The 22,398-nt window shown below is 60.1% G+C and overlaps 1 protein-coding gene across 1 annotated transcript in view; it reads right to left on the bottom strand.

Annotated features, from left to right (window-relative positions):
* MGAT3 (beta-1,4-mannosyl-glycoprotein 4-beta-N-acetylglucosaminyltransferase) overlaps positions 1-16,076 on the bottom strand; it is a 30,774-nt gene extending 14,698 nt beyond the window's left edge. Inside the window, exon 1 of the mRNA XM_032416422.1 lies at positions 15,960-16,076. The gene's annotated coding sequence lies outside the window, so the exon portion shown is untranslated. The remainder of the gene's footprint in view (positions 1-15,959) is intronic.
* Between the last annotated feature and the right edge of the window lie 6,322 nt (positions 16,077-22,398).

Here is a 22,398-nt window from a genome sequence, read left to right as displayed (position 1 = left end):
GCCGCCACTCATCACACGCTTAGATGTGCACCAGCTGTCGGCATATGTTTTACATACACTTGACCCTCCCAGCCATCCTTGGAGGTAGGACTTATTATCCCCACTTTACAGATGAGGAAACCGAAGCTCAGAGGGCAAAGCAACTTGCAGAGCATTCCTCTGCTCACCTGTGCACACCCACGCGGCCTCCACTTACGGGGAGGGGGGGGAAGTGCCATTGGCCTGAGCCCCAGACCCCTGAAGGCTCTGAGCGGAGCAACCCCTGTGCCCGAGGGTGACCAGTAGCGGCTTCCAGAGCGACCCAGCAGCACTCTCCGTGACAGTGGAAACAGCCAGGCTACGCTGTCCAACACACCAGCCGCTAGCCCCACGTGGCTACCGAGCACTTGAAATTGACTGGGAGACGGAGGAACTAATTTATAATTTAACTTAATTTGAATTTTAGTCTAGTAGCCACATGTGCTAGCTGCTATGGAATTGGAGCGCGCAGGTTTAAATGGGACTGGGGAGGACGGGGCAGGGGGCTGGGCTGACCGCACCAGCCCTGGGGGAATGGTGGGGCTGGGCTTGGGAGGAGGCAGCAGGAGCAGAGGGGAGGGTACAGGGGGCGAGGAGGCAGCCTGGGGCATCCAGCCTGGGACCTAGGGCCAGGACGGGGAGTGGCGGTGAGCGGTGAGCAGCTGGGGTGACAGAGGGAGGGAGCAGGAGGAGGGTCCCAGCCTCAGGGGAAGACGTGGGCTGGAGGTGGGACCTGGGAAAGTTTGGGAAGGAGGAAGGGGAGGAGCAGAGCCACAGAGGAGCTGAGCCCAAGCCCGGGGAGGGGGGGCACCTAAGGGTGCAGGGGGCTGGGCCTCATTGTGCAGAGGCAGCAAGGTGGGGCCACGGTGTTCAGGTCACAGGGCTGTGGTGAGGATTTCATGTATTTAAAGTGTTTGGAACACTGCCTGAGAGAGCGACCACCCGGTAGGGATGAAACAATATCTGGTGAGGGGCGGGTGAATGTTTGCCACAGGAGGGAGACTGCGGCATCTGAGGAGGAAGCAGGGACTCCTGGTGGGTGGCTTTGGGGAGGGGAAGAGGGGGCTCAATGCAGACACAGACCAACATCCCACAGAAAGGGCTCTGTGGGCACTGAGAACAGGTGTCCCCAAACCAGGTTCTGGGGAATCCCCAGGGTGCTCCTGGGACCAGATGACGACGGGGAGAGGTAACGAAGCCGGGGACAGCCCCCCAGAAACAATCACGAAGATGCTCTCTCAGCTTTTCAATTTCATACATTAGAGTTTCTCCTAAGATTTCGTTCGCAGAAAAACTTCTATACTAAAAAAAGGTCTAAAACCCCCAGCCGGGCAGAGGTGGACGTCCATCTCAGAAGGGCCGCAAGGGCTCTTGATGGCCACACTCACAGCCGGGGCCTCGGGGAACAGCCATGCCAGGAGCTGGCCGTGCCTCTTGCCTGCATCCCCTCCGTGGTCCAGAGAGGGGATGTGGACGCCTCCCAGCAGGGGTGCCGGGGCTGCTGGGGCAGAGGTGGGAGGAGAGGGTGGCAGCCACCCAAGCGTGACTGGCGGCCACCGAGCCGGAGATCATGTCTCTCCCAACCCCTGCTTCTGCCCTGTCACAGTAAATCTCAGCAGCGACTGGCCTTGTCCCGGCCCTGTTCATTCCATTCCCACACTGTGATTCTCCAAGTCAGGCTGACCCTGTGTTCCCGGAGCCCAGCATGGGGCCCGGCCCAGACATTCAGTGAATGTCTGGGACAAGCCAAAGGGATGAGCACTAAGGTGGAATTTCAGGCACAGGGATCTGGCTGTGTCCCCGTCAGCAGGGCCACATATAATCATGGATTTGCTGGATGAAGGATCAAGAGACATAGCTGCCCTGCTCGGGGCTGGGCCCTGGGGGGAGGGAAGGCACCCAGGGGCTGGGGGGGCGGGGGGGGGGGGGGGGGGGGGGGGGGGGGGGTGGTGGTGTGTGAGGCTCACAGGTCGCTGGTGCCTCTGCCCTGCCTGAGGTGGGTGGAGAGAGCAAGATCAGTCCTGGTTTGGAGCTGGGGGTGCAGCAAGGAACAAGATGCATAAATGAGGTCCTCCCCTAGAGCCCAGTCCGGGGAAGGGACCGAGGACAAATGAGAAAACGGGCCAACAGAGGATGCCAGGGGTCAGGGTGGGCCTCCCGAAGAGAGGACATTTCAGCTGAGACCCGAGAAGGAGCCACCTCACAGAGGAGGAAACCCCCAGTGTGGTGACAGCAAAGTGGGAGGGGGGGGCGGGGGGGGGGGCGTCTGAGTCTGTGAAGGGCCTGTGGAGCCTAGCGGGGCTGGCGAGGACACCCCACACTTCAGGGGCTGCTTGGGCAGAAGCCTGGGCCCCCCATCTCAGTGGCCACCCTCCCGAGTCAGTAATCCGGATGCAGCTAAACCCTCTAACTGGGCAGGGCTGGACCGGTCTGGGGAGCAAGTGGGTCTGGAACATTCCTCCCAGAAGGCGGCGCCTCCATCATCTTCACCTTCCGGCACTTCCTGAACAGCCTGGCTGCCAGATGCTGTATGCCTTACTCCATTTATCCTCACAGCCATCAGGGGGTGAAGAGACGGGCTGAGGGGGGGCTGAGGTGTAAGAGAGGAGTCCCCCAGAGACCCCGCATGCATCCCCCGACCCAGCAGTATGGATGCTGGAAGCTCTGCCCCCCAGCCTTCTTCTCTGCCGGGGTCTGGTTTGTCTTCACCCTCTTAAGAAGGAGTCCGGAGAGGGTAATTCCCACCACAAGGAATGAATGCCTTTCTCATGGTGGACTTGGGCATGGAGCCATGCAGTACAGTACAGTACAGCTGTTTGGGGGGGTCTCTTCTGGGCCCCCAGTTTCTCATCCGTGGCCAGCCACACAGAGTCCAGCCTCTACTTCCACTCCCAGAGAGCCCTTCACCCCCAACTGTGCCCCCACCCCGCCCCGGGGCTGTTGAGTATGGAGCCCACTTACAAATGAACCGTGCAGGGTCTCTGAGGGGCAGTCAGGATTCCGGCTCCTCTCACGGCCCTGCAAGCCCCCACTTTGTGTGAGACACTGGGTCCCACCAGCAGAGACTACTTCCCAGCTTAGCTCTAGCCTCCCCTGGGGAGCTGCCCTCCCCCCCCAGCCCACTCAGAAGCCCCCTCTCAGCCTGGAGAGAAACTTCCTGGCGGCCAGTCGGCCTGAGGGGGAGCTGAGGGACCTGCCTGGGACTCACATCTACTCACCACTTCTAGGGGTCCTCATTCAGGGGGCAAGTTCTCGGCTGCTGCCTTCAGCCTTGCCCAGGGCAAGGGCTTTCCCCCACCTCCACCCTGGCCCCCAGCAGGAGCCGGAGGGCTTGCCATTTGCAGGTCACATACCTCCCTGGTTCCAGCAGGTGACCAATCACAAGAGCCCTGTGCTCAGGAGAGCTGCACGGCCAAAATCCCCTATGAGGCGTCAGTGTGGTGAAGGCGTGAGTGCCTGATTGTCTGCATCTGTCAGGTGGGACAGACCCCACCCGGGAGGGCTGCTGAAGGCCCAAGTGAGCAGGACTAAAGGACTTCCTAAGGGCACGGGGCCCCCTGTCATCTCTGCGGGGGTGCGGGCTGGGAGGGGGGCAGGGCTAGGTCTGAGGTGCCAGGAGGGAGAAGGAAGGAGAAAGAGGAGGGCAGGGTCCAGCCAGAGTGGGGCCGAGGAAGCAGGAGGGGCCGCAGGAGCCAGTGATAATCGGGCAAATTATTAATCATTAACGTGCAGCCAATGTAGAGGAAAGAGAAGAACCTAGCCTCTTCCAACTCATAAAAGAATATGCCACCAGTCCTTCAACCAAGTTGTCTGGCCCTCCCCATGCAGGCTTATTGCTCACATACCCACCCACCACTCCCCCAAACCCCCCAGAGGCTCCCCAGAGACTCTGGTACTTCCAGACCCAAATAACCCACCCTGCCCACCAGGAGCAGAGCAGGAAGGGAGAGGAGACAAGCCCAGGGGGCAGGGCGGAGAGCAGCTCTGCCCAGCCTCAGCTGTCACATCTGTGGAAAATGGAGATCACCTTGAAGAAAGCAAGGCCCGTAAGGTTGGGCTGAGTGCTTTCTGGGTCATTTACTATACTGGGTTTCAAAGTCGCCATCTGAACTGTGGGACCATCCCAACCCCTCACCCCATGAGGGGTAAAGAGGGCCGCATCCAAAAAGCCTCGACATAGACCAGTCCTCTGAGATCCTGAGCCAAAGTTCATCCCCTGCCGCTCCCCGAGGCGGGGGGCACGGCAAGACCTGTTGGCACCTCCTTCCAAAACGCTCCCAGGACCCAGCCCCATGCCTCCTCCTCCTCACTGGCCTGCCTCCTTTTTTTTTTCTTCTTCCTGTCTTGACATTCTTACTTTTTGAACAAGGGGCGCTACATTTTCATTTGGCACTGGGCCCCACAAATTCTGTCACTGCAAAGTCCCCATCAGGCCACATGTCCCCCATCTCCAGCTCACCCCCCTCCCACAAGACCCTACGCCCTCCCAACCCACCCCCCCAGTCTGGCTCAGAATGAAACCCAAGCTCCTCTCTGGGCCCACAGGCCCTGCCAATCTGGTCCCTGAATCTTCTCTGCCCTCACCTCCCTCGTCCACTGGGCTCCGGCCACAGTCCCCACTTTTCATCCTCAGGGTCCTCCCCCTGGCTTTTCCTCTCACTGGAATGTGGCTGCCTGCTCAGAGGGGACCTCCCGCCCCAGCAGCTAGAGTGGCTGTCCCCTCCCCAGGTCATCTGCCCCCCCCGCCCCCCCGCAACCACTGCGGAAGCAAGCTCTTTGTTTACATGTTAGTGGTCTGTCTCACCCACCCACACCCTGGCGCTCGGAACGTCAACAGCAGGAGAGCAGGGTCATCATGAGCCTCAGTCACCGGTCACCGGGCTCGGCGGCTCCCCACCCCTTGGACAAAGCCTGGCCCAGAGAAGGCGCTCCAGAAACAGCTGTTGCGTGACGACCGAACTCTGAAGAGAAATGATGACAGACTCTGAGTGACAAGTATCATCTAGTTTGGGGGGCCTGGGGCAGCAGGCCTGGCCAGTGCGTACCCATACCTAGCAGGGTGCTCTGTCCTGCTCCCGGGGCCCAGAGAAAGCCCCCCCACCCCCACCTCGCTCCTCAGCCCTGCTGAGATCAGCGAAGGGTGTCGGGCAGTGCCGGCCCCGCCCACCAGGCTCCCCCAGCCTCCAGGGGGACAATGTACAAAGGGCCACTTCAGTGCGGAGCTTCAGCTCCATCTCCAGCCCAGAGGCCTGCGGGTGGGGGAAGGGTGGGGAGGATGCGCGCCTCGTCTGTCTTCATGGGGCCTTTGCACAGGGCCAGGAGGGCCAAGATTCAAGCCACACCGTGGACAGGCTCTGTTCCATGAGCTGCACCTTGGGGAGTGGTGGGGGGGAATGCCCCTGCATGGGGAGGGGGGCAGTGCCCTTGCAGAGGTCAGTCCCGTGTACCCAGGCAGGAGCAGAGGTGCTCCCATGGGCACTTCCCCCTGGGTACAGGGCACAGGCAGGGGGGGTGCAATTGTCCTCAAGAGGCTAGAGTGCCATGGGGTTAAGGGACAGAGAGGAGCAGAGCCGGTGAGTCCATGGCTGCAAAATCAGGCACAAAGAACTCACTCGAACAGTTGTCCCAACAACCTGAGCTGATAACCTGTGACCTGAGCCTGGCACCCAGGGACGCCGGGACAACTTCGGGCATTCCCAACATTCCTCCTCCTGGGCCTCGACGTGACGTGACCGTCCACCCAGCTGCCCAGGCCAGGAGCCCAGGAGCCATCCTCAGTCCTCCCCCTTGCGGACCCCGCACGTCTATCACCAAGCGCGTCTATTCCATGCCCCAATACTTCTCATCCCACCTGTCCCGCTGTGCCACTGTCCACGCGGGCTGCATCACCATCAGCACTCACCTGGACAAGAGCAGTGGCTTCCCGGGGGCCCCCTGGCCTGGTTCCCGTGAACCAAACGAAAGCCACATTCAATGCTGCCCCTCCCAGGCTGGAACTCCTGCCCTCAGGAAAAAGTCCAGATCCTGCAGGAGGCTCCGGGTTCCTGTGTAATCTTTCACGCCCAGTCTCCAGGTGGGCTCAGCTGAACCGCACTTCCCCCCGGGCGCCCCCGGCCTGCCCCCCAGGGCTCCTCACTCCACACTGGGCGGTGCTGCCCGGCTCCCCTGGGGCCCCAGCTCCGGGCCTGATGCAAAGAAGGTCCTGACCTTGGCTTGCTGAATGAAGACATGACCCTCCCCCGCAAACCCACACACCTGCACCTGCAGTCAGCACTGCTGGGCTCTGAGGCCTGGAATGGGGCTTGGAAAAGTCTAGATCGGCCTGGGCAGAGCATACCCGGATGAGGTGGCTCATCTCCATGAACCGGACGGGGTCGCTTGCCGTGGGAGCGCAGTGGTGGAGAGGGGGGACACGGGAAAGGACTCCAGCCTTCAGAGCAACATGATGGCTGATGAGCTAGAGGAGGCCCAGGAAGGAAGAAGGCGAAAAACGAAGTGAGTGCGGTTCACCACCGGGCGCTCAGTGGCTAGCACCATGCCTGGCGTGCAGCAGGGGCTCGACCAGCTGCTGCGGCGGGAAGAATGGGCTGGAACCCTGGCTCTGCCACCCACAGCTCTGGGACCCTACTCTCCCCAAGGCATTAAGGGGGGGCCGCTGACACCCGCCTGCAGGGTCCTCGCAGGGATCTGGGGAGGTGACGCGGCTGCTCCTGGCTCGGACCCTGCAGCTCCAGGGCCCCGGGAACCCGAGCAGCCCAAGCCCCCTCCTGCGGGAGTGGCGGGGCCGGAGCAGGTGCACAGCTGGTTGGCTCTGCCACTCTGGGCACCTGGGGAGCCCCTGCGAAGCTGCAACAATAAGCCCTTTCTCTTCTTCCTCCCCAGTTAATCTCAGCCCACCCCTGCCGGCGAGGAGCCACAGCCCCCTTGGGTTAGGCCCTGACCGTCTCCACCGGGGACACTCAGGAAGCCCCCACCAAAGGGCAGGGGACACCATGCAGGGCTGCAGGCACTGGGCCCCTGCTCCTTAATATGGAGCCACCAATCTGTTCCTGCTCTTTTAATCGCTCAGTCCTTCCCACCTGCTAGATCCAAAGACCATTCCAAGAAAGGCCCGCAAGTGCCCAAACGTCCCACTGAGTGTGGGGAAGAAGACAGAACAACAGCAGTGAGCAGACCATCACCACCAGGGGACAGGGTCCTTCCAGGAGGCAGGTGGCCAGGGTCCAGGCCTCAGCCACACCACGAACCGCCCAGGAGAGCTTGGGCACCAAGGGCAGCACTCCTTCCCAAGTGAAGTGCTCCATCTCAGCTCACTGTCACACAGCCATCATGCGGAAACTGAGGCTTGGAGAAGGGACAGGCCTTGCCCAAGGTCAGGCAGCAGCGAGCTGTGGGGAGGGCCCCGCTCAGCAGAGACCACGAGCACGCGCGCCAACGCTCACCCGGGCTCCAGACCTCCCCATCCCTTGACCACCTCGTTTTCCCCAATGACCACTGGGGGACTTGATCCTCCAGCTTCCGGCTGACATCCGTGCTCCCGGTTCCGGAAGGGCTGCATTCTAGGTCTGCTGCTCCGTTCTCCTCCTCTGAGTTCCGTGACCCAGCTTCTCTGGTCTGAATCGAGGGGTGCTACTCAATGCTGTGTTCTGGGGTCTGGTCCCCAGGTTCTCCTTCAGAAAGTTCCGCAGCCCAGGTCCTCCTGCTTGCCGGAGGAGGCAGGAGGACTCACAGCAGGAGGACTCACAGCCCCGGGGCCCGTGCTCCAGCTCCGTCGGCCCTCGGGGCTGCTTTGGAGAAGCAAAAGCCGCAAGGAGGGCCAGCACAGTGTTCCCAGGGCCGAGGGGATCGGAGCGCATACCCACAGCTGGGCAGGAACGCCCTTCCCCACCGGCCCCCCGTCTCTCCAGGACGACGCTTCTGACCACCCCTGGCCCCGCTGGCCTCGGCCCTCACCAGTCTGCACTGCAACAGACCCCAAGACGGCACTTCCCAAGGACAGAGACCTTGGGTCACGTTTCTTTGGGGTCAGGGCCTGGTACCTCCTTAGTGGGTATCTGATAAACACCTGCTGAATGAATTAACCGGGTGGGCCGGAGGTACCAGCAAGATTCTATACCGGCACAGCCGAAAGGACGACAGGTCATGTACGATGGAGCTGTTCCCGCTATGTGTAGGCGAAGGGGACGTGCACAAAACCTACGCGCAAAGATACACATGCGGTCACACCCTGAAGTCAGCAGATCTGTGCCCCTGGCACTTAGCCTGGGCCCGGGCACTTGTTGGACAACAGCTGAACGAATGAATGAGAGCTCTGTACCGGGCACAGGGGCAGGGGCCTGGGGGAGACAGAGACGGCATCCTCACCCGGGATCAAGGCTCAGCCGTGAGGACAAATACCATTTCCGCCAGGCAGAACTTGACTACGTTGCAGGAGGACCCCTGGAAAGGCACTTCGCGGTAGAAGTCAGTAAGGAAGGCAGTCAGCAGTGATGCACACCCACTGGGGTGAAGCAAACAGCCCCACGGGCCACCTCTGGCTGGAAGAGGCGGATGGCAGTAGCTGGGGGTCGAGTGGGCCGGCTTTCCGGGTGGAGGTGGGAAGGCAAGGGCTCCCGGCACTGCAGGGAGGGGGTCAGAGGTTTGAATGGGAATTTCGGGGTGCCACATCCCAGCAGCCCCACGCCGGGGACTCTCTCACTGACCCCATTTGCAAGAAGGAGAGAAACACAAGCTATCTACCGCAGGTGCAGCTGTTCCGGGGGATGTGCCCACGGGTCCCCTGGAAGCCGCCCACAGGTGGTGACCCCAGAATCGAACACATGGGGAGCTCGCTGTTCTCAGGGCATCTTTTCTTAGACCTCTCTCCTTTAGATTATAACTTCATTTTTCTGATGATAAAGGTGCCGCATACATTCTAGAAAATTTGAAAATCACAGCGAAAGCAACAGGACAGTATCAGCCACCATCGTACCATCCCCCGAGCTAACCTCTTGGTCTCAGTTCTCGCCGACTTTTTTTCCTACGCATCTTTTTGCTGAAATGAACCATCCATGTGGATTTCCTGCCACTTTGGGACAGCAAGCATTTCCTCTAAGGAGCTTTCTCCTCCACACGGGAGGACCGAGTGCACACCTGAGCCCTGGGGTCTCCGCTCTCCTGGGCTTCTTCCCAGCTCCCCAGACCTGACCTGGATCCTGTAGAGAAACGCTCCAGCTTGGGGAGAGTGGGAGGGGTGCGGCCACACAGCCCTGGGCTCACCTACAAGCCACAGAGGGACTAACAGCCACTCTCCGTGGTACTCTAGGTCAGTCCCCAGCACCTCAGGCCTCCAATGTTCCCTCTGTGAAACGGGCGTGTTTGGCGGGCTGCACGGCCTCTAGGCTCCCCAGCCTGGTCCCCTGTCTGGGCTGAGGCGACAGTCACCTGAGCTGGGCTGCACCTTACAGTTGCTTTCTCTGCCCACTCCACTGGCATCTCGCTCAAGGCCCTGCACTGTAACCAGGCCCTCGGCAGACCTGCCCTGCCCTTAGGGTTCTCGTTCTCAGCATCCTGTGGAGCAGACAGATGGAAATCCTGGCAGGGACAATCAGCCCTGCCCTTGGGGTGGGGGTCAGGCAGGGCTTCCTGGGCAGGGGGGTCGGGTCTCCTGCCAGGAGAGGAGGGGAAGGCCCTTCCAGACGAGGGACAGCATCTGCAAAGGCCAGGAAAGCTAACCCCTGGATTCCCAGTCTAGGCGGGGTGCCGACGCCTGGAGGCAGGGACCACGAATCCTGTTACCTCCCCGCCCAGTGGCGGGTACAGGGCCACTGCCCATGCCAAGGGGTGGCCCCAAACATTTCTAACAGCAGTGACATGCCAGGCCCCAGTAGCAGCCCTCGACACCCCTGCGAGGGGGCTTGCCTGGGGTCCCTTTGGGACCAGTCCCCCCTGCACAGCCAGAATCCGCCTGCCCCACTCCCAGACCCCCCAGCCCTGATGGAGCCTCAACAGCTCTGCTCTTCACCTTGGGTCATGGCGGGTGTGTGACCTTGAACCAGTCGCCCATACTCTGTGGGCCTCGGCTCAAAGACTGAAGCCTGTCTTGGGCTGTTCCAAGGACCAGATGGGACCAAAGGCCTGGCTCTGCCTCCCCAAAGGGGATCCCAAACACCTACTGTGTGCCAGAGCCCCCAACACATGCCTCTTTGTTTCTCTCTTCCGCTAGCCTGGAGGAGGGGTCTCTTCCCACCACTACCCCTCAGAGACGCAGAAGGCCCCTCGGGGGCAGGTTTTCTGACTCCGGGATATGGGCGTAGTTGAAAACCTACACCAAACCTCTGAGCTACTGCTAGAGCCAAACGAGATAATGTGTTGGGTGCTTTGTACACAACGGAGTGCTGCACAGAGTCATTGGTTCTTTTGCCCAAAGGGCAAGGCTCCGGACTGCAGAACCACCTCCTGGCTGTGAGCCCGGCAAGTCGCCTGCCCTGCCCAGGACTCAGTTTCCATAGAATGCAATGAGGATTACTTGAGCACCACTGCCCAGGGATCCTGTGATACTGAAATGAAATCATTCAAGAGAGCACCAGCATCTCGCTCCCATTCGAGCCATCAGTGAGTTCCGACCATTCACCATCACAGTCCTAGGAGATGACTGGGAAGGCGTCCCCCTCAGTCTTTCTCCCAAACCCGCCAACCTGCGCGGCTTCCCGCCCCTCTCACCATCACCATTCAACAAATACTTAAGAAATATTTATCAAATGCCTTTTCCACGTCAGGCAAGGGGCCAGCCCCCGGAGACTGCCTGTGTAGCCCAGCCTGGAAGCCCAGCTCCTCCCCGGCCATCGGCAACCCTCCCTGTTCCCCCTTCCCTGGCCACCCTCACTCACCCAGCACGATGCACCCAGGCGGTGTGCCAGGCCCGGGGTAGCCAGAGTGGGGCCCTGAGCGATTTCTCCAGAGTGTTAAGCAAGCTACGTGGGGTCCATGGCCAGCTGGGACCTGTTTCCAGAAGGAAACAGCAGCAGCAGGTGTCTGGATAAAGGGGTGGGGGAGTCAGCATGGTGCGTGCAGAGCTGGGTTAGGGTAGGAGAGAGCAGAGGCCGAGAATGCAGGTGGGGGAGCAGGGTCCCAGGGATCTGGGTTGAGGGCAAGGGGGTCTCTTGAGGCGGCCTGGACTCCACTGGGCTGGGCAGGCCTTCTTGGAGCCCACAGGCCTCGTAGCCCCAGGACATTATTTTAAAAACCGGGTTTGCAGCCCTCTCTCCCACAGTGGGATTCTGACTCAGTGGGGTGGGGTGGGGCCTGGGAAATATGTATTTTCCCCAAGCGTCCCAGGTGAGGCTAAGCAGGGCTTCCAGAGACAGCCCCAGGACGATGGGAAAGAAGGGAGTGACCCCAGGGCTACGAGGAGGGTGGCCTGGAGGCCAGGACACCAGTGAAGTCGCTGTCTTGGGCATCCAAGCTTCAGAGACCACTCTCCTCTGAGTGACTGAGGGGCCTAGACTCGGAGCCCCATCAGGCGCTGGGGTCCTACCGGCTGGATACGATCCCCGCCCTGCCCCTTCCTGGCCCTGAGCCCCGGGCCCCAGGCACCCTCAAACTGCCAAATGGGGATAATAATAGTACCTACTTCGAGGGAAGTTAGGAGGCGTCGCCGGGATAATGCAGACAAAGTGTTTGGCCCAGCGCCCAGCACATAGTAAGTGCTCGATAAATAGCAGCGAATGATTATGACTCAGAGGTCAAGGTGGGGTAGAACAGCCTGGGAAGTCATCCATCACGGGTCTCTGTCAACCAGAATCCTGGAGATTGCCTCTGGCCGCCCTCCCTCGCTCAGACCCCCATCTGGGCTGCTCCTTCTGGGAAGTTCCCAGCCTGCCCGAAGAGGGCAGCTGGAGGGCAGACCCAGAGGAGACCCCAGCGTCAGCAGGGCTCCGGCCTCCCGTCTTGGCCCTCATCCTGCCCCTCCCCAGGGATTCCTACTTCACTGGAAACCACAGTCTTGAGCCAAATAAGCTCTAATTTCGTAAAACAATGGAGCAATGAGGTACGTGAACGATTCTTATTGTTCCAATTTTATTTGTATGAAAAAGACGAAAATAAGTGAGCCCACAGGGGACTTTCCACTTGAGGTGGTGCAAGAAAAAGTATTTTAGGACCCTGATCACTTCCTGGATTCCTGGCAGGGCCATGGGCCCATGTGGCCCCGTTCAAGACCACAGGAGGGTGGTCTACTACCCTCCACCACACTGCTTCCGGCCCGACCCAGGGCCTCACTTCCCCTTCCAGGAGGTGTGGATAAGCAGGGTCCCTGTGACCATCCCTCTGTGGTCTGAGGCTGCCCTCCGGAGGGTCAGTCTCCTCCAACAGGGATGAAGAGGGGGGAAGGATGGGGAAAAGGACAGGGCCACTCCCTGGGGCTGACGATCATGCACTTCATCATCCATCCATCCATCCATCCATCCATCCATCCATCCATCCGAGCTCCTCTAGGATGCGGAACACGCGATAGCAAACACGTTAACGAGACAGACGTGGTACTCCGCCGGCCCACAGCAAGGAGCTTCCCTGCACGACTGACGCTCAGCTCGGATGGAGAGGATGGGTCATCACTAACAAGACACTGTGCCTCCATTTCCCCATCTGCAAAGGGGATGATCATGGTACCTCTGTCACGGGTTGCTCTGGAGACGCAACAAATGTCAGGTATTGATATTTTGATGGGCAGGCAGTGTGCCCAAGAAGCTGTAAGGCTGGGGGTGATGGCAGAAGCGGAGAAGGGTCTGTGCGATTGGGGGTTGAGGGCTGGCACAGAGTTCCAGGGGACATTGGAAGAAGTGGGTGGAACAGACATTCAGACGGAGGGAAGAGCATAAGCAAGGGAATAGAATTTGACATTTGAGGCCTATCTGGACCATATCTCAGAGCTCTGTCAGGCGGAAGCTTGGGATCCAGCTGGGTCATTCTGTGCAGACAGCCCAAACCAGGCCACGGTCAAGGGGAGCTTGAGCTGGAGTGAGGCAGGGTCTAAGGTGTGGAGGCTCCCAGGAAGGGAGGCACCAGCCCTCCTCCCCCACCCCCCCGCCCTGCATCTCACTGTGGGTACTTATTCAGAGTGATCTGGTCCTGCCCTCAACCTGTCCAATGTCCCCCGCTCCTCCTAGCTACAGCACGGCCTGGCCGCTCCCCAAGTCTACCCAACCAACAGGCTCTGGAGCCTTCTCTTCTCATTCAGCTGCCATTTATTAAACACCTACTGAATGCCTGGGTGCCGAAGTAGGCTTGTACCAGCTCCCACTGTGACATGGATGAGCTGTTGGTATAGCTTCAAAGGGGCCTTGCTGGAAGATTTACACCACAGAAACCTGCCAACACTGTTCATCGGGACCTTTCTTCTCCCAGAGAGTCTGCTGCCAGCATACCATTGCCCCTGCCCCAGCAATGGACACAGAAAGGCAGGCCTCTGCCTATAGGGACTCACAACAGCGACGTAGACACCTTATCTAGAGGAGGAGGCTGCATCATCTCCAAGGAGGCAGGGGGTGAACCAAGAGACTCATTCTGAAAGCGGGGGCGTGAATGCTCACTAGCAATGGAACCAAGCTGTTCAAATAGCACTAGTGTGCATCATTCCCATTTTAGAGGCAAGGAAACTGAGGCCCAGAGAGGCAGAGTCACACTAGTCCACAGCTGCACGGGAAGAAGTGGCAGAGTCGAGATTCAAACCTGGGCCACTGGATCCGGAATCCTTGCTTTTAACTTCTGCACTGGACTGTCCCACGGTGCAATTATTGCCACCCTCCCCCTGCCCCTAAGCAGCCAGCACAGGGCTAGGCAAGACCACGGATGCCCAGGACTATTTGCTGCCCAACTAGATTCCATTCTCCTGGGGGCAAAGTCTGTGTCCTCTCCACCTGGCTGCCCACGACAGTGCCCCTCACAGGAGGTCATTGTGTTTGTTGGTCTCAGTGCCTGGAGAACCTTCTGGAAGGGAGCCCTGGTCCCCATGTGCAGGGCTAGAGCTGGCTAGCAGGAGGGTTGCAGCGTGGAGAACAAAGAGGCTTTGGCCTTGGGGAACACAGCAGGGTCTGCTGAATGTCATGGCTAAGGTGCCATGTGGGGGCAAGAACAGGCTGTCTATGCAGACCACCCGGCTCCAGCCACTGCCCCCTGCTCTTCTCTTCTCCCAGAATAACGTGAGGACGTGGACATGCAATTCCCCCAGCCCTTGGCTCCCCCCGGGGTCACATCCAGCCCTCACATGATCCTTATCACCACCGGTATGGGGTGAGCCAGTAAAGTGAGCCTGGCCCACCAGCTGACATCAGTGTCCCTGTTTTCCAGGTAATGATCCTGACACAGCAGACAGGGATTTCCCGACTACTTCTCAGGTGCTGGGCACCCTAAACTCATCATCTCATTCAGACCTCTCCACAACCCTGTGGCGGACTCTCCCCATTTGACAGATGTGGAAACTGAGCCTCAGAAAGCGGACTTGCTTGCGCCGGCCCAGCCACCACAGTAAGAGGGATCCCAGATGTGGGTCAGGCAGCCCTGACCGCAACAGGGGCCCTGGGCAGACTCAGGAGGGGGTTCCGAGCCAGATGGCAGCACTCCCAGCCCCATCTGCTCCTCACTGTCCTCAGAAGCTAGTGCCAGCTCCCTGGTAGGGCCTGCCACCTCACCTCCACCTGGCCCTCCTTCCCGTCAGCCTGGGCACTCCTCTCTTCACCCTGCCCTGCTTGACCAGCAGCCCCCTCCAGCTCTCCACTGGTACCAGGCACTCCCATCTCGGAGCTTCCGCTCCTGCCATTCCCTCTACCTAGAGTGCCCTTCCCTCCTCTCCTGAGCAAGCCAACTCTTCCAGCAAGTTCTCTCTCCCCCTTGGGCTGTGGCGGCACCTCTTTCAAACTTTCAGAGGACCCTGTGCCTATCTCCTTAGCCCTCGGAGGCCCCCTGCCTGGATCTTTAGTAACTGCCCCGGGAGGTGAGGCGCCAGCGCCCACAGCTCCCCATCGGGGCAGATCTGGACTGGTGTCCCAGGAGTGAGGAGGAGTACCATCGGGATGGGGGCAGTGCCGGTTCTGGGGGACCATGGAGGGGTCTCTCTGGGGTAGTATTCCTGCGCACACCCCTTCTAGGGAGTCTTCCAGAGCTGGGAGAGTCACCTGACCTCAGGCCACCAGGGCTGGCTGAGACCCATCTCTGCTTCTCATGGCACCCCAGCTCAGGCTCCACCATTCCCACTTATACCCAAGCGCGCTCCCCTCCCCACCCCCGGTTCCAGAACTCACTATTTGCAGATATTTATAGCGCCCTCCCCCAGCCAGGTTCCCTCCCCCGCCCTGGGCAGTGCAGTGAAAAGAGCGGGAGCCCCCCCCCCAAAGAACCGGGGGTGCTCTTCCCACTCCCCTCTGCCTGGTCGCCGCGAGCAGCCACAGTCCCAGCCCCCGCACCCGCCCTGCTCCCGGACCGCGCCTGGGCCTCCGCCGCCGCAGCCCCGGGTCGGGGGGTGGGGAAGGCGGGCGCTGAGGCCTCCCACCCCCAGCCCCGCGCCGCGCCGGAGGTTTGGGGGGGGTGCACGGCGCACAAAGCGCCGCTCGAGCCCCGCGCCTCGGGGACGCCCCCCGCCCAGGCCGGGGGAGGGGATCGGAGGGATGAGGCTTTGCCCTCCGGGGCCGGGTAAAGCTCCGCGGAGCAGCCGGGTTGGGGGAGGGGGCGCCGGAGCTGAGTAGCCTCCCAGGCATCCCCCCCCATCTCGGCCCCCCCCAGCACCCTCCCCCCGGCCCCGTGCTCCCGCCCCCGCCCCTAGGGGTCACGCTCAGGGAGGGGGCCGTGGGAGCCGTGACGGGGGGCGCCGCGAGCGCGGAGGAGGCGGCGCGGAGACGGAGGCGGAGGGCCGGGAGTGCGGGGATGGCGGGGCTGCGGCGCGGGCCCCCGGGACGCCAGGGTCAACTCACCCATCGCCCGCTGGGTCTCAGCAGCGGCGGCAGCAGCGGCGGCGGCGGCTCCGCGGCCCCCGGGGCCCCCGGCGGGGAGATGCTGGCGTCCGCCGCAGCCTCTCGCCCCATCCCGGGCTCCGGCGGCGGCTGCGGTGGGCGCCCGGCATCGCGGGCGGCGCGGCCCGGCCCCGATCCCCGCCCCCCGCCCCCACCTCCACCCCGTCCCGCGGGCCCGGCGCGGCCGCCTGGCTGCACCCCGGGGCCGCGGCTGGGGGCCGGCGAGCGGACGGGCGCGGGGGAGGGCCCCCCCGGGAGGCGCGCGGGGGGTGGGGGTGCGGAGGCGAGGCCCGAGCGCTGCGCGCAGAGGTGCCCGCTCCCGCCCGGCTCGGCGGCTCCGGCCCCCGCCCCACCCCCACCCCCACCGGAGCCCCCTCCCCTCCGCCGCCGGCCGCGCTCCGCTCGCCGCGCCGCGCTGGGCCGGGGGGCGCCTCGGGCCGCAGTCTCGGGCCGCCGCCGCTCCGCGCCTCCCGCGTGTGCGATCAAATGTGTGCGTGTGCGCGCCCCTGCCTGTGACCGTGCGTGCGCCGGCCCACGGCCCGGTGCGTCCTGGGCGGCTGTGTGTGCGATGGGAGGCGGGGCGGGTCAGAGAGTGTGTGTCTGTGTGGTGTGTGCATGGGTCTGCGCGTCCCGTTCTGTGTGCGTCTGCGTTTTGCAGTGTGCATGGGACTGTGTGACCTGCAGTTCCCGGGAGAGCCTGGGCGTGCACATCTGCGTTATGGTGTGTGCGTGGATCCGGCGCTGTGCCTGCGTGTGCCTGGACCGTGATTGTGTGCACGTCTCTGTGACCGTGTGGAGGGGCCTCTAGGGCTCGTGTGCGTGCGTGACTCTGGGCAGCTGTGCTTATATGTACACCCATCGAGCATCGTGTGTAGAGGCCTGGTCTTCTGCTGCGGTGCGTGCATACCGCTAGGCCTTTGACCGAGTCTACGCAGGTCTGTGTGTCTGCGTGCGTGCGTGGCCAGTGTATGCCGCCCCGGGGTCCACGGGCCTTTGTCTGCCTGTATTCTTCCGACACCCTCCTGTACGTGTACATATACGTACGTGCCAGAGCCACTGTGCGCTCCCTGCCCAGGCCCCACCGCGCTCTCTCTCCCCCAGCCCTGTCCCTGACTCCTGTCCTGGGGCTCCTGGGCATAAACCTCCCCTCCCCCACGCCCTTCAGCGAAACTCAAGGCCCCAAGGTCCGCGCCCTGCCTACCTCTTGAGCCTCCTCTCCTGCCATCGGGCCACCAGTGGTTCTCCGAGCGCCCACCACTTCATACCCTGGCTTCTCATGATCTTGCTTGGGGCTCCGAGGTGGCGTCCACGTGCTTCCCACCCTTCTGGCAGTTCCTTCCGCTCAGGGACTCCCGGGTGAAGCAGTCACTTCCGCCCCGTGTGCGGGGCACCCTGGGTATACAGTGAGCACGGCTCTGAACTATAGGCGAAGGTGCGTGCGGAGGGCTGCGAGACGCCTCAAGGCTAGGTCCCAGCAAATGTCCTCAAGGGGGGATCCCACTGGCCTTCACTAGGCCTTTGGAGCTGCCTCTGGCTGGGCTTCCTGCTCCATGTGCCCCCTGCCCACCTTCATCTATCTTTGCCAAGCAGTCAGTGACCCTTCTCCAACCGTCATCTGAGCTGGTCACTCTCCCCCCTGACTCCTCAATGGCTCCCACTTGCCCTCAGCTTAAGCTCAGTGCCTGGGCAGGGCAGGAGGCCCTGGTGACCTGGCTCTGTCTCTTCTCCAGCCTCACTCCCACCCCTCCTCTCTGTGGAGACTCCCTCTAAGCCAAGAGTAGGCAAACTATCTTGTGTAAGGGCCAGCTAGTCAATATTTTAGGCTTTGCTGCCTGTAGGGTTTCTGTCTCAACTACTCAATTCTGCCACTGTAGTATAAAATCAGCCATAGACAATATGTGAAGGAATGAGCATGGCTGTGTTCCAATAAAACTTTATTTATGGACACTAAAGTGTAAATTTTATGTAATTTTCTTGTGTGTGAAACCTTATTCTTCTTTTTTTTTTTTTTCCCTAATCTTTGAAAATGTAAAAATCATTCCCAGCTGGCATCACTCTAAGCACATCCCTGTTCCCTTTGTAACATCCTTATGACTCGCTTGCTTCAGGTATCCTGTCATTCCCTGCAAATCCCATCTATTCTACCCCAAAGGGTCAGCATCCTCTTCCCTACCTGCTCCTCCAGCTGACTCTCTGCCATTCTCTTTCCACTGTGGGAAAGGTTCCCAGTGGAACCCTCACACAGGCTCACCTCCGTCTCTCCCGCCTCTCCCCGTGCCTCTGCCTGGGTACTCTTGTCACCTGGAAAGGGCCATCTCAGAGACAGAGACACTTTCCTTGCCCCTGACTTCCCCAGGAGAATCTGCTCTTCCTCCCCTGGCCTCTCCTGCAGCAACTTGGGCATCCTTTGGCCCATGAGAAAGGCACTGTTTCAGGTCTGGCTTGCTCTGGGCGTCTTGGAAACCTCAAAGCTGGCCCATTAGCACCAAGCTGGGAACAAAATATTGTATCCGTCCATGTTCACAGCTCCCATCAAAGGGTGCCCAAGGTAACAAGACTGGGGGGCCCTGGAGCCTGGACTCAAACCTGGGTTTGCGGGACTCTCTCGAATTCATTCTCCATGCTGGGGTGCTCGCAGGGAGCAGCCAATGGCAGTCATCTCTCACCGAGTGTGTACTCTTTCTCCCTGTGACAATCTCCGGCTCCCAAGGCTATGAGCCAAGAAGGTCCAGATCAAGGCCTGAGCCACAAATATGCCTTTTTCATCCCTTGAAATTTTTTAATTGATTTGGGTGAACAGATAATAGCTACACACAGCACAAATTTGAAAATTATTGAAAGATGTCCAGTGGAAAGGAAGCTCCCAGCCCCAGCCCCAGCCACCCAATTTCCTTCATGACATCTTTTTTTTTTTTTTTTTGGATGCAGTTCATTTGATGTGAAGCCATTTTGTTGTGACCTAAAAACCAATCCATTACATTTATAGCTTGTCTCCCTTTTGGTTTTTTAAAATAAGGTGTGAGGGGTGCCTGGGTGGCTCAGTCGTTAGGCGTCTGCCTTCAGCTCAGGTCATGATCCCAGGGTCCTGGGATCGAGCCCCGCATCGGGCTCCCTGCTCCTCGGAAGGCCTGCTTCTCCCTCTCCCACTCCCCCTGCTTGTGTTCCCTCTCTCGCTGTGTCTCTCTCTGTCAAATAAATAAATAAAATCTTTTTTTTTTTTGTAAGATTTTATTTATTTATTTGAGAGAGAGAATGAGAGACAGAGAGCATGAGAGGGGGGAGGGTCAGAGGGAGAAGCAGACTCCCCGCCGAGCAGGGAGCCCGATGCGGGACTCGATCCCGGGACTCCAGGATCATGACCTGAGCCGAAGGCAGTCGCTTAACCAACTGAGCCACCCAGGCGCCCAAATAAATAAAATCTTAAAATAAATAAGTTAAATCTTAAAATAAATAAATTAATTAATTAATAAGTAATAAATAAAATAAATAAAATAAAATAAGGTTTGAAACCGATGTTTTCTCCTGTCCTTGAGCCTCCAGGCCCTGCCCGTGGTATGGACTGAAAAGTAAGGATCCGTGGGGAGGGTCCCACTGTTCGGGGATAAGCGGGTTCAGGAACCAGAGAGATCTGACTTGGGTCTGGGTCTTCATGTGAGTGGCTTAGCTCTTAGTTTCCTCATCTGTGAAATGGGGATAAGGAAGCCTCCCTCCTCAAGCGCCTCAGAGGGTGAAATGGGTCCCCGTACATAAGGCGCCCCCCTCAGGGCGTGCCAGCCAGATTGTCCAACTGGCACAGTGACCGCAGGGACACTGTCTCCCGAGCACCCTTAGCTGGGTCTGGGGGAGACACCCAGTAAGTATTTGCCAGGGGAAAAAAAATGATTAATGCCATTTGTGTGCATATTACCTGTCATTAAAAAAAGCAGTGATTGTTCATCTTGACCTGTCTGAAAATGGCCACTTGAGGAAAGCTGTGTTCCCAAGGCCCTGCTTCAGGAGGCTATACCCTGGATCCCTCACGAGAGCACCCGCACCCACATGTGGGTGCCCCTAAGACCATGCAGGGGTAAGGCACCCGCCAGGGCAGCTGGGTAGAGGAACAAGTGTGGGATTGCCCTGCCCTGCCTGGAGCTAGCTGGGTCAGACTCCGGGGGCCTGCTCACTGTGCTCCATCCTTCCCCCACCACTCCGGTCTTTGTTCTCCTGACCTTTCTGGATTCCAAGCTTCTTGTGAGGCCGCAAGGGAGTCAGCCTTGGTGGGGCCATACCCAAGTCAGCCTCCGCCTGCCCAGTGCACTCTGGCAGTCTCGACGAGTGGTGGGGGCTGTGTGTGGCCAGCCTGCCCTCCAGCCCCTCAGAGATGACTAGTGACTTGCTCAGTCACACGCAGAGCCAGCCCACCAGGCCCCACCTCTCTACCCTCCCAACCGCGGGAGCCCACCTCTGCGAGAGCTGGCCAGGAGAGGAGATAAGCCTATGTTTCTTCTCCAGCATTTAGAAAGGTCTGGCACACAGCAGGTGCTCAGCAGGTGGAGAAGCTGAACACTGGCGTGACTGATGAATCCAGCTCCCCTGTGTGTCCCAGTCACTTCGAGGCCCTAAGCCTCAGTTTCCTCATCCGTAAAATGGGAGTAATCACTGCCCAACATCACACTGGAATCTGGACCTTTCCAACTTCTCCCTCCTCACTCACTTCTTGTCCTACCTCTAAGCCACCAAAGAGGATGTAGGGGAGAGTTGGGGGCAGGGTGGGGGGGGGGCTTGGTAGGTGGCCCTCCTTCCCCGGCCCCTCCTCTAGGGCCTGACAAGGAAGCTGTGCAAGCCTGAAAGCTGAAAGAAGCCCAGATACAAGATTAGCCAGCCCAAGGCGGTGTCACCTTACAGCTCGGCAGTCCTCTTTCACCTGGGGCCCATTTGGCTCTGTGAACAATTGCTAGGTCTGTTGGCCCTTCCCGCAGCTGCCGCCTGGCCCGTGGGAGCCACATTCCTCCCGCCCTGGGTCATCTCCCTCCTGGCCCTGGGTCCCCGAGGTGAGGAGTCCCTGACCCCTGCCGAGGGCCAAGCTCCAGCCCTGCCAAGGCTCCTGGCAGGCAGGGAGCGCGGCGTGAGCTGGCTCCTAGCCTTCGGTGTCTTCATCTGCAGAATGGGCTCAAGGCTGGCTGCCTGACCGCATGTGGGTCGCTGGCAGGGCTATTCAGTAAACATCAGGTTCGCTTCCTTCTTTCTCCCCTGCTGGATGAAGTCACCAGACCGGCAGCCTGCCCTGCCCTCCCCCACCTGCACTCCCTCCACTCATCCATGAATGAGCCCTTCCCAGAAGCACACCGCAGGCAGCCCTCAGAAACGCTTGCCATTTCTCCAACATTTCTCAGCCCTGACCCTTGGCGTATCTTAGTCTTTCCGCCCAGAAAGCCTTTCTGGCAAATCTTCTACTCATCCTTCAAGACCCAACCCAGTGTGCCCTCCCCCCAGAGGCCACTGCGACTTCCGGTTCCCAGAGGGCTTGCTCACGCCCCATTGGGAGAGTACCCCCGTCAGGGCCTTTGCTGTCCCTGGACTCTGCCTGCAGTGCCCTTCCCAGCCCGTCCGCCCATCTCTAAGTACTCATTCCACCCATCCCAGCGTCCAGGGCAAACCCCATCTCATCCTGTGCCCAAGTGCTTCCAGAAAGGCCCCGAAGGGAGACCAGGATACCAGGCAGGAAGTGCTCAGGATCCCAGCCTCCCGGCCGGGCCTCTTTAACACAAGGATGAGATGGGGTTTGCCCTGACGCCTCGCTCAGTGCTGGGAGACAGAGGGCTCTAAGGCAGGGGTCCCTGATGGCTCCAGGTTTGTCTGGGCCAGGTCCCGTTGCCTGGGTGACCTTGGACAAGTCTTCTCTCTACAAGCCTCAGTTTCCACATGTGTTAAGTAGAGGGGATGGATTAGACAGGGGCCAGGAATCTCCTGAAATTCCCTGTCACATGGCATGTGCACGCGTGAGCATGTGGGAGTGCGCATCACACGTATAAACATGGGTGTTAGTCGGTGTACGCTTGGATGTGATCATGCACTTGCTTGTGTGAACGTGTGTGTGAGTGTGTGTGTGCGCGTGCATGCACATGCATGGTTCTCTGGGAGAGGGTCTCTGCTTGTTATTGGATTCTCAAAGGGTTCAAGCCCCGGGTGAAGGACTGCCAAGTTCTCCCGCACAATTCCTTGGTGTTCCTCCCTCAGTGGGGACTCCGGTCAGCCCTCCACGGCTCTGCCTCTGTCCTTGCAGTAGCTTCCCTGTTCCTGCTTCTGCTCCCTTCCCACAGAAGCGAACGGTCAGTGTGACTCTGGAAGGCACAAGTCAGATCACCTCCCACCTCCGCTCAAATCGCGCTGTGGCTCCCACTCAGCCAAAGTGAGGTCAGAG

Source organism: Phoca vitulina, unplaced genomic scaffold, assembly GCF_004348235.1.
Source record: "Phoca vitulina isolate PV1807 unplaced genomic scaffold, GSC_HSeal_1.0 scaffold19, whole genome shotgun sequence".
In the NCBI taxonomy this organism is placed as follows: Eukaryota; Metazoa; Chordata; class Mammalia; order Carnivora; family Phocidae; genus Phoca; species Phoca vitulina.
Note: the sequence above shows the minus strand (reverse complement) of the source record. Positions and strands in the feature narration are given on the sequence as shown.